Source organism: Phyllostomus discolor, chromosome 12 (genome assembly GCF_004126475.2).
Source record: "Phyllostomus discolor isolate MPI-MPIP mPhyDis1 chromosome 12, mPhyDis1.pri.v3, whole genome shotgun sequence".
NCBI classification, from domain to species: Eukaryota; Metazoa; Chordata; class Mammalia; order Chiroptera; family Phyllostomidae; genus Phyllostomus; species Phyllostomus discolor.
In genome coordinates, this window is record NC_040914.2 from 24860609 (window position 1) to 24870304 (window position 9696).

General features: G+C 46.4%; 1 long non-coding RNA gene across 1 annotated transcript; it reads right to left on the reverse strand.

Annotated features, from left to right (window-relative positions):
- Positions 1-3924: 3924 nt before the first annotated feature.
- LOC118497609 lies at positions 3925-9341 on the reverse strand. Its single transcript, XR_004900146.1, has 6 exons — positions 9224-9341; positions 8132-8248; positions 6155-6197; positions 6015-6067; positions 5749-5801; positions 3925-4309 (listed from the first exon to the last, which is right to left on the reverse strand). It is a non-coding gene; the product is annotated as an uncharacterized LOC118497609 (long non-coding RNA).
- Between the last annotated feature and the right edge of the window lie 355 nt (positions 9342-9696).

The following is a 9696-nucleotide window of genomic DNA, read 5'->3' on the forward strand; positions in this document are numbered from 1 at the left end:
TTGAGGACATGCTTATTGATTTTAGAGAGGGGAGAAGGGAAGAAGATAGAGAGGGAGAGAAACATCAATGTGAGAGAGAAACATCGATGGGCTGCCTCTCATACGTGTCCTGACTGTGGACCAAACCCTTAACCTAGGTATGTACTCTGACCAGGAATCAAGCCAGCAACCTTTTGGTTTATGGAACGATGCTCTAACCAACTGAGCCACACCAGCCAGGGCCATGTTCTTATCATTTTTATATCCTTTTATCCACTGTCCTGGGATGAATTTCTGATTTTTTGTCTAACTTCTTTAGATGCTCACCCAAGTCACTGAGTTCTAGGCTTTCTCTCTCTAGGAATTTTGTTTAGGCACTTAATATTCCCCTTTGATCTTGATATTTAACATTTGTATTACCATTCAAGTCAGAATTTGTGTTGATGTATATGATTCACATTTATTTTTTTGTAAAAACAAAATTTATTTATTTATTTTTAGAGAGGGGAAGGGAAGGAGAAAGAGAGAGCAAGAAACATCAATGTGTGGTTGCCTCTCATGCACCCCCTACTGGGGACCTGGCCCACAACCTAGGCATGTGCCCTGACTGGGAATCGAACCAGTAACACTTTGATTTATAGGCCCACCATCAATCCACTGAGTTACAGCAGCCAACACAATATTTATATTTTAAGTGAAAAAATTTCTATCTTCTTTTCTGATTTACTTCTCCCAATCACTGATTATGTAGAGATGTGTTGTTCTAGTTCTAAAAATGTAGAGTATAGACTTCCAGCCAAGATAGATGTGTAGGTAGATACACTTTGCCTCCTTGCACACCCAAAAGAAGGACAACAAATTCAAAAAAAAAAAAAAAATCCAAGTCCTGGCTGGCGTAGCTCAGTGGACTGAGCGCGGGCTGGAAACCAAAGTGTCCCAGGTTCGATTCCCAGCCAGGGTACATTCCTGGGTTGCAGGCCATAACCCCCAGCAACCGCACATTGATGTTTCTCTCTCTCTCTCTCTCCCTCCCTTCCCTCTCTAAAAAATATTTAAATAAATAAAATCTTAAAAAAAAAACAGAGCTGCCAGAAAATTGAACTCTATGAAAGTCTGACAACTGAGGAATGAAAGAAGAAACATTCATCCAGATTGGTAGGAGCAGGCAGAGACAGGAAGCTGAGGTGGAGAGGAATCACAGCAAGTCAGCAGCTGGAGGACCAGGTGGTCCCACATTTGCATGTGGATCAACAGGGAGGAACAACTGGAAAATGAGACAGACTGAGCACCCAGGATTCCAGCACAGGAAACTGAGCCTCAAAACCACTGGTAGTAAAATCTGCAGGGGTTGCAGTGGTAGGAGAAATTCCCAGTCTCACAGGAGAGCTCCTTGGAGAGATCTACAGGGTCCTAGAATGTACACAAACCCACCCACCCTGGAATCAGCACCAGAAGGGCCCAGTTTGCTTGTAGGAAGAGGGGGAAGTGACTGAAAGCTGGCTGAGAGTGGAACAAACCACATTGTTCCCTCTCAGACCCCTCCCCCACATACAGCTCCACAATGAACCAATGTAGGTTGCCCCTCACTGGTGAATACCTAAGGTTCTGACCCTTACTACACAACAGGTGCTCTGAGACAAAGAAATATGGCTCAGGTGAAAGAAAAAATTAAAGCTCCTAAAATAGAACCAAGTGATGAAGAGATAGCCAACCTATCAGATACAGAGTTCAAAACACTTGTAATCAGGATGCTCACAGAAATGGTTGAGTATGGTAGCAAAATAGAGGAAGAAGTGAAGTCTATGAAAAGTGAAATGAAGGAAAATACACAGGGAACCAACAGTGACAGGAAGAAAACCAGGACTCAAATCAATGGTTGGGACCAGAAGGAAGAAAGAAACATCCAACCAGAACAGAATGAAGAAACCAGTATTCAAAAAAATGAGGAGAGGCTTAGAAACCTCCAGGACAACTTTAAATGTCCAACATCCAAATCGTAGTGACACAGAACAACGAGGGGGCCTGGGATGATATACTATTACCCGAAAGGAACTCCCCAGGTTCATTATGTCTGCCACCAGAGGAAAGACATCTCTCAATGCCAGAGATTTGTGAAAAAGAAAGGAAATGTTTATTTAATGCTACACAGACTTAAAGTGGCATTCATCAAATCCCAAAGTCCCTTAAAACACCCACAAACACACACAGTCCTTCCTTCCCCCTCTTTGCTCAGGCTGGGGTAATGTATCTCAGGAAAAGAAATAGAAGTCCATGGCTCAGGCAGCCCCCGGTTCTTCCCAGTAATCCATCTCAGCTGGTAAGCCTCCCTCAGTTCCTAGCACCATCAGCTGTGTCACCGGGATCTCTGCTAAAGCCAGCTGGTGGTTCCCCCTTCGAAAGCTACAGGGGTCCCCACTCTGGCAAAGCTGCGAGGTGCTCTCTCCACTGTCCCAGCCGTGTGGTTCTCCCTGCACGATGGCTGCGGGAGTCTCCACTTTGCCAAAGCCTTGTGGTTCGCTCTCCCAGGGCCACAGGTGTCTCCACTCAGCCAAAACCACATGGTTCTCCCTCTAATGGCTGCCGTGTCTGGGTTTAAATCCCTGCCAATCTTCCTCTGCAGCCCCATTTCCAACTCCACCTACATTTGGCCACACGTGCCAGCACTCTCATATCTTTCCAACTTCACTGGGCTGCCATCATGAGTATGGGCAGGCGTGGCCTCATTTCTCATTTCATGGGGCCAATCCTCTCCAAGCTCCCACAGAGGCACTGTAACCTGGGGGACCTGCCACCCAGTTCCATCTTGGTGGGGAAGTTACTTCCATGCCCCTGGCTCAGAGCATGGCCACCGCTATCTAACATATCTATGTAACCAATTAAAGGTTATAGATATATTAAATGACCATGCCAGAGGTTAGCTGCAAGGCTGTTGCTAAGTGAAACAGCTCTCAATGGCCCTGCTCCATTTGCCCCTTCCCCCAACCCACACCTGTGGGGGTGGGCAGTGAGGGCATCCTAATATTTCCTGAACACCTTGAGGTCTGGACCCCATTCTAAATCCTTATTTGGGGTCCCCCTCTTGGCTGCACCCTGTTATAGTAGGAGTGCCAGAAGGAGAAGAAGAAGAGCAAGAATTCAAAAACTTACTTGAAAAAATAATGAAGGAGAATTTCCCCAATCTAGCAAAGGAAAAACACTTCTGGGAAGTCCAGGAAGTTCAGAGCGTCTCAAAGAAGTTGGACCCAAGGAAGCACACACCAAGGCACATCATAATGCATTACACAAGATTAAAAGTAAAAAGAGAATCTTAAAAGAAGCAAGACAAAAGGAGAGAGTTACCTATAAAGGAGTTCCCATCAGACTGTCAGCTGATTTCTCAAAAGAGACCTTGCAGGCAAGGAGAGGCTGGAAAGAAGTATTCCAAATCATGGAAGGCAAGGACCTACATCCAAGATTATTCTAATCAGCAAAGCTATCATTTAGAATGGGAAGGCAGATAAAGTGCTTCCTATATAAGGACAAATTAAAGGAGTTCATAATCACCAAGCCCTTATTATATGAAATGTTAAAGGGACTTATCTAAGAAAAAGATGATCAAAACTATGAACAGTAAAATGACAACAAACTCACAACTATCAACATCTGAATCTAAAAACAAAAAGAAAAATGAACTAAGCAAACAACTATAACAGAACACATTCACAGAAATGGAGATCTCATGGAAGGTTATCAGTGGGAGGGCAGAGAATGGGTGAAAAAGTACAGGGAATAAGAAGCATAAATGGTAGGTACAAAATAGACAAGGGGAAGTTAAGAATAATATGGGAAATGGAGAAGCCAAAGAACTTACATGTATGACCCACAGACATAAATTAAGGTGGGGGAGTGCTGGTGGGAGGGGGGTACTGGGTAGAAGAGAATAAAGGGGAGAAAAAATGGAACAACTGTAATAGCATAATCAATAAAATATATTAAAAAAAGAAAAAATAAAAATACAGAGTTCATGGTTATCTTCCTCTGCAGAACGAGGTGACTTCTAGGTCTTGTGGCATCTTGCTTGCTTACAGAACATCTTCAGACTTGGGGTCAGTAGCTAAGCGTCCAAGGGGACAGCCCCTATGCCATCTGAGGTCCCTGCAGGCCCCCTCTCTAAAGTGTGGGGTCTGGGTCCTTTCTGGGCTAGCTAGTGGACGGCCAGAGCAGTGTACACACTGGGGTCATCTGGGGGCTCCTCTGATGGGGGTGAACGGGGTGCACTTGCTGCTCGTTTGAGGGTCTTGCGGTTCAGCTGGGCATAGGTCACATCCTGGGGGTCTTCAGATGGAGTATCCTGGAGGGGGTAGAGTGAGAGATAGCTGTATGATTGGGCTGGGGGTAAGCCAGGGCACTGGGAGCAGAAATGATCCACATGACCACCATCTGCCTGGCCTCTCCCACGTGCCTGTCCTTCATGTCCAGCAATTCCACAGACAGGAGAGAAGGCAGGGTGGCCCCCCTCTGCCTGAGCTCTGAGTGGTTGATCTGGGTATACATGTCACTCCCTGGGGTTAATGTAGCCAGAGCTCTGCAGGGGAGGAGGGGTGGAGACAGGAGAGGGTAGAATTTCTCTCCTTGTTTTGCTTGCTCCTCTTTTTTAAAAAAGAAAAAAGATTTTATTTATTTATTTTTAGAGAGGGGAAGGGAAGGAGGAACAGAGTTAGAGAAACATCAGTGTGTGGTTGCTTGTCACATGGTCCCCATTGGGAACCTGGCCTGCAACCCAGGCATGTGCCCTGACTGGGAATCAGACCCTCCACTCTTTGGTTCACAGGCTGGTGCTCAATCCACTGAGCTACACCAGCCAGGGCACCCCTCTTCTGATAAGAGTTGGAGAAACAGCTCTTTGGGGAAGACTTAAGAGTTGTTCGTGTGATGTTAAAATGACTGCTGGACAGATAGCAGAGATGGCTCTATTGTCTTTGAGGCTGGGGCTCAGACAAGAGGACAGAGCTGGAAAAAAATTGTGGATTCATGAACATAGAGAGGGTCCAGCTACATCTGGGATTCAATAAATAAGGCAATGTAAAATACAGAGTTGTCTCAAGGTGAAGTGAACAAGACAGTGGACTTCCTATGGGAGTAGGAGACTAATGCATCTAAATCCACGAGACTGGAGGAAAGGGAGGAAACAGAGGTAAAGGAAGTCTAATCTACAGGGGGTTTGTGTGAATCAGAAAAGGCATGCTGAGCCCTGGCCAGTGTGGCTCAGTTGATTGGATTGTTGTCCTGTAGATCGAAGGGTTTGGGTTCAATCCTCAATTGGGGTGCATGGGAAAGGCAACCAATTGATCTCTCTCTCTCATCCTCCTTCTCCCTCTCCCTCTCTCTCTCCCTTCCTCTCTCTCTGAAACAATGAAAAGGTGTCCTCAGAGGAGGATTAAAAAAAGGAAATAAAAGGCACATCAGTCAGATGCCACCAGTAGGGTGTCAAACCCTGCAAGGCTTATTGTGCACAAAGTGTACAACTGTCCATGGAAGCACCACCATCACGAGATATGGATAACTGAGCATCAAAGAGACCCAAGTAGGGGAACTGAGAAGGAGGGGCCCACTTGCTACCAAGAAAACCCACTGAGAAGTGGTGTTCCAGCAGTTGGCCCAAGTCCCTTTCAGGAGGATGGGCAAGGTCAGAGGATGCTGAAAACTGAGTGACAGGAGGGAGAAGCATCCTCACAATTTATCTTATTAACAAGTCTGCAGTGGGTGCTCTGGGCAGGGCAAGGGTCTTACCTTACTGTCCATCACTTCATCTTCCTCAGATTGGGAATTTCTCATGGAAGAACCTACAGAAGGAGAAGATTCTATCTCATGGCAAGATCCCTGGAATCCCTTGATCTACACATCCTTCCTGATCTTAGGTGGGGAGACTGAGGTTTATCAAGGAGCAAGGATGTGCCAGGGGCCACATGGATTTAGGATTTTCGTGCTTGCACACTCCTAAGACCAGAACCCTTCCCAACCACTCCCCCTGCCCCTGTGTCCCACCAAGACCTCACCTCCTCTCTGATTGCACTGGTTCTCCCCTTGAACAGGAGCCATGGAGCTGGAGCTGAGCAAGGAGAGCAGGAGTGTTAGGCAGTGGTGAAGGAGCTATAAGTGGAGGAGAGGTCTAGGGAGGTTTGGGAGAAGAAACTACCTTTTCTATAGTGCTCTGGTCTTAACTTCAAGGTCTGAAACACCTGCAAAGAGTTAGACATTAGTTTCTAAACTGCCCCAGAACCCACCCCTGGGGCTGCATTAAGATCTCAGCAGCTAGGATCCCCACCCCAGGGTCCATTGGGAATTCAGTGTAAACAGAATTAAATGGTAGCACTCAAAAGTTACATGGCAGATTTAAACAAGTTTTTGTGAACCCAAAAGAATATTTTCAAAAGTGTCTGTTCTTATTAAATCCCTCATTCTCATAGAGAATGGTATGTAGAAGCCAAGATGTGGATGATAGGTCTGCTTATTTCTAGTAGGCTGTCACTGTGTCTTGGTCTGAGCTGGTACACACAGTACAAACATATCTGTAACTACTTCTGTACCAATTGATCCATATATATACATATACATATACATATACATATATATATATATATATACACACACACACACACACACATATATATAAATAAATATATATATAAATATATATGTGTATATATATATTTAGAAACAGGGGAAGGGAAGGAGAAAGAGAGGGAGAGAAATACTAATTGGTTGCCTGTAGCGTACCTCCAACTGAAGACCTGGCAACCTAAGCATGTGCCCTGACCAGGAATTGAAATGGCTACCCCTTGGTTTGCAGGACGACACCCAACACCCTGAGTTACACCATTGAGGGCTATGTATTTATTTCTATTGAGTTCATACTGTAACAGACAATGAGAAGCATGTGATCTTTATGCAATATTGTACTAACCAGAATTACATGTACTAAGCAATAAACTAACACTTCCGTTAGAACAAAAAGAGGAACAAACTTTTTCTTTCTTTCTTTCTCTTTTTTTTCCTACAAACTCTATTTTAGACTCCATTTTACTATATTACAGGGACCAGCAGTTCCCATTCCTGCCCTGAAAGGTGTTGATCTGCCACAGGAATTTGGCTGATACTGACATGTTGACACCAAGATCTTTGTTAGAACCAAACAAAAACACTGCCTATGCGTCCTCACTGCCCTCTCCTCTCCTTAGAAAAGCTACTGGCTTAAACAGAAATCTTAAGATTTTTTTTTTTAGGACAGGAGTCTGCTATCTTTTTGGATCCCCAGCACCTCAATAAATCTCTTTCCTTTTCATGAGCACCTGTCTCATGAGTCTTTGCTTTTATCACAGCAGGCCACTGAACCTGCATTTGGTAACAATACAGACATTTTTTTTCTTTTAACTGCTTTTTAGACAGAGAGACAGAGAGGAAGTGGGGGGAGGGGGGAGAGAGAGAGAGAGAAACATGGATTGGGCTTCTTGTGCACTCCCAGAGAGGGGACTGAACATGCATCCTGGGTATGTGCCCTGACTGGGAACCGAACCCACGACCTTTCAGCCTATGGAATGATGTTCCAGCCAAATGAGCCATACTGACTAGGGAAACAATCCTGACATTTTCATTTCCAACCAAACACCTCAATCTGTCCTAGCCTACTGCCTTTGCACATTTTCAAATACTTCATGGGCATTTAACCCCATGTATTCACATATTTTCTGAAAACAATGGAATTCCTAACTACCTCAACCCCCACCCCTATTCCTCACCACCTTGCCCACACCCCACTGCTCTTGCCTGCAGGATGACAATGATACCTCCTTGTGGCTCCCCATTTCCTTGCCAGCATGGTCCTTCAGGTCTGGGTACGCCCCTGCTACCTCCACACAGGACCCCCCTCATCATCACTGCACTCTCCACGGGAATCTCTGATCCCTTGTCTCAAGAAGATTATCAAGGAAGTTGGGATAGAAAGAGTTTTCTAGAAATGGTTGATTAATTAGGAAAAATTTCAAAACTCAACATTATATATATTTTTGAGCCATATTTTGGCTGGTGCCCTAGGAAGCCACTTCCTAGGTCTTTAGAGGAAGGTCACACTTCTCATGCAGACCAGGTAGACCAGGTCTCCCCATCTTCTACTTACCTGACTTTCTGCATTTCTTCTGGTGCTTGAAGAGGAAGAGGAAGAAGAGGAGGAAGCAGAACAGCAGGACAAAGGCCACAGAGGCTCCAATCAAAATTTTCTGGTACTTTTGAAGACCTTGGACACAAGGATGTCATAGATGAACCAATGATGCCAGTTAAATGAGCACCTACTGTGTGCCAGTCATATTTGGGGGGTTCTGTGCATTAATCACCTCTAACCTTCATAACAATCAAGCCAAATGTGAGTGCCAGTCCCACTTCCAGTGGTTTCCCAAACACAGAAACTGAGGCTCAGAGAGATCCACCAGGTGCTCCAGGTCATCTAGCCAGGAAGTGGCAGAGCTGGAATTTGAACCCAGGACTGTGGGTTCTCTTGTGCTCCATCCATGTTCCCCCACCAGACAGACATCAGCTTTGGGTTCTTGGAGCTGCTCCCCTAATTGGAATGGCTTGTCCCCTGGTCCCCAGGTGTCCCAGCCCTGTCCTTTACCTAGAGCTGAATGTGTCTTCCCATTGTTGCCCCCACTCACCAACCCATCAGAAGCTGTAGGGGACCTAAATGGGACCCCTCAGAGCCAGGGTCTGTGAGCAGTGACCTCTGTGACCTTCCCCATCCCTATGTCCAGTGAAGATCTGTCCTCTGTCCTGCAGACCCCACACTGTCATGTGGGGACCCCTTGAATGTTTCTGAGTGTATATCTGGGAGGGGACATGAGGATGGAGCTGCTATTGCCCAAGCACCCTCTCCATGCTGGGGGCTCCCCTAAATCTCTTAGCAGACCTGTGAGGGGGTGGCAGGAACCATGTTTCATGGACGATGAAACTGGGACTCAGAGAAGGAATGTGGCTCGTCCCAGGTCCCACAGCTGGGAAGCAGCAGAGCTGGGATTGGCATCCCGCAGAGCCTGGCTTCCAAGCCCTTGTGGGTTTTGTTTTGCTTTTGTTGGTTTTCCTCCATTAAGAAAAGGCTGAGCACCACAGGAGGATCAGAAAGCACTCAGGATGCCACCTCCATCATGACCCTGTTTGTCCCTAACACCCCAAACACCCAGCACTGCCTGCCCTTCACTTCTTCAAACCAGCATGGTACCTGCAGGGTTAGAAGTGTGGTGTGTTTTGAGGTCTGAGGCAGGATTCCTCTCTGTGGCACAGGGAGAAATGGAGTCTTAGTTGGAAAGGGACGTGCCCCAAATCACCATGTCAGGACCACTGAGATACACCCAAGTGCAGCCCACCCCAAACATCCTAAGTCAGGGACAAGGAGGTGAGGGGTGGGGGCTGCAGTCTCCCTACTTCACCTTGACTGTGTTTGCCCCAGGCTGGTCCCAACTTCTCCCTCTGATGTGACCATGGCACCCCTCATCTTCCAGCCTCAGAGTCCATGGACCCCTGCAGCACAGCCCCTGACTCACTACTTTGTCTCCACCCACCTCCCAGCCTCCCCAGAACACAACCCTGTCCTTGAGTTTATAAGGATGTTAGATCCCCTGAGTGACTCAGAACTGCCCTGGGCTGGTCTGTGCTCCCTCTGAACAAAGAAGACCCCATGACTCACCAGCTGTG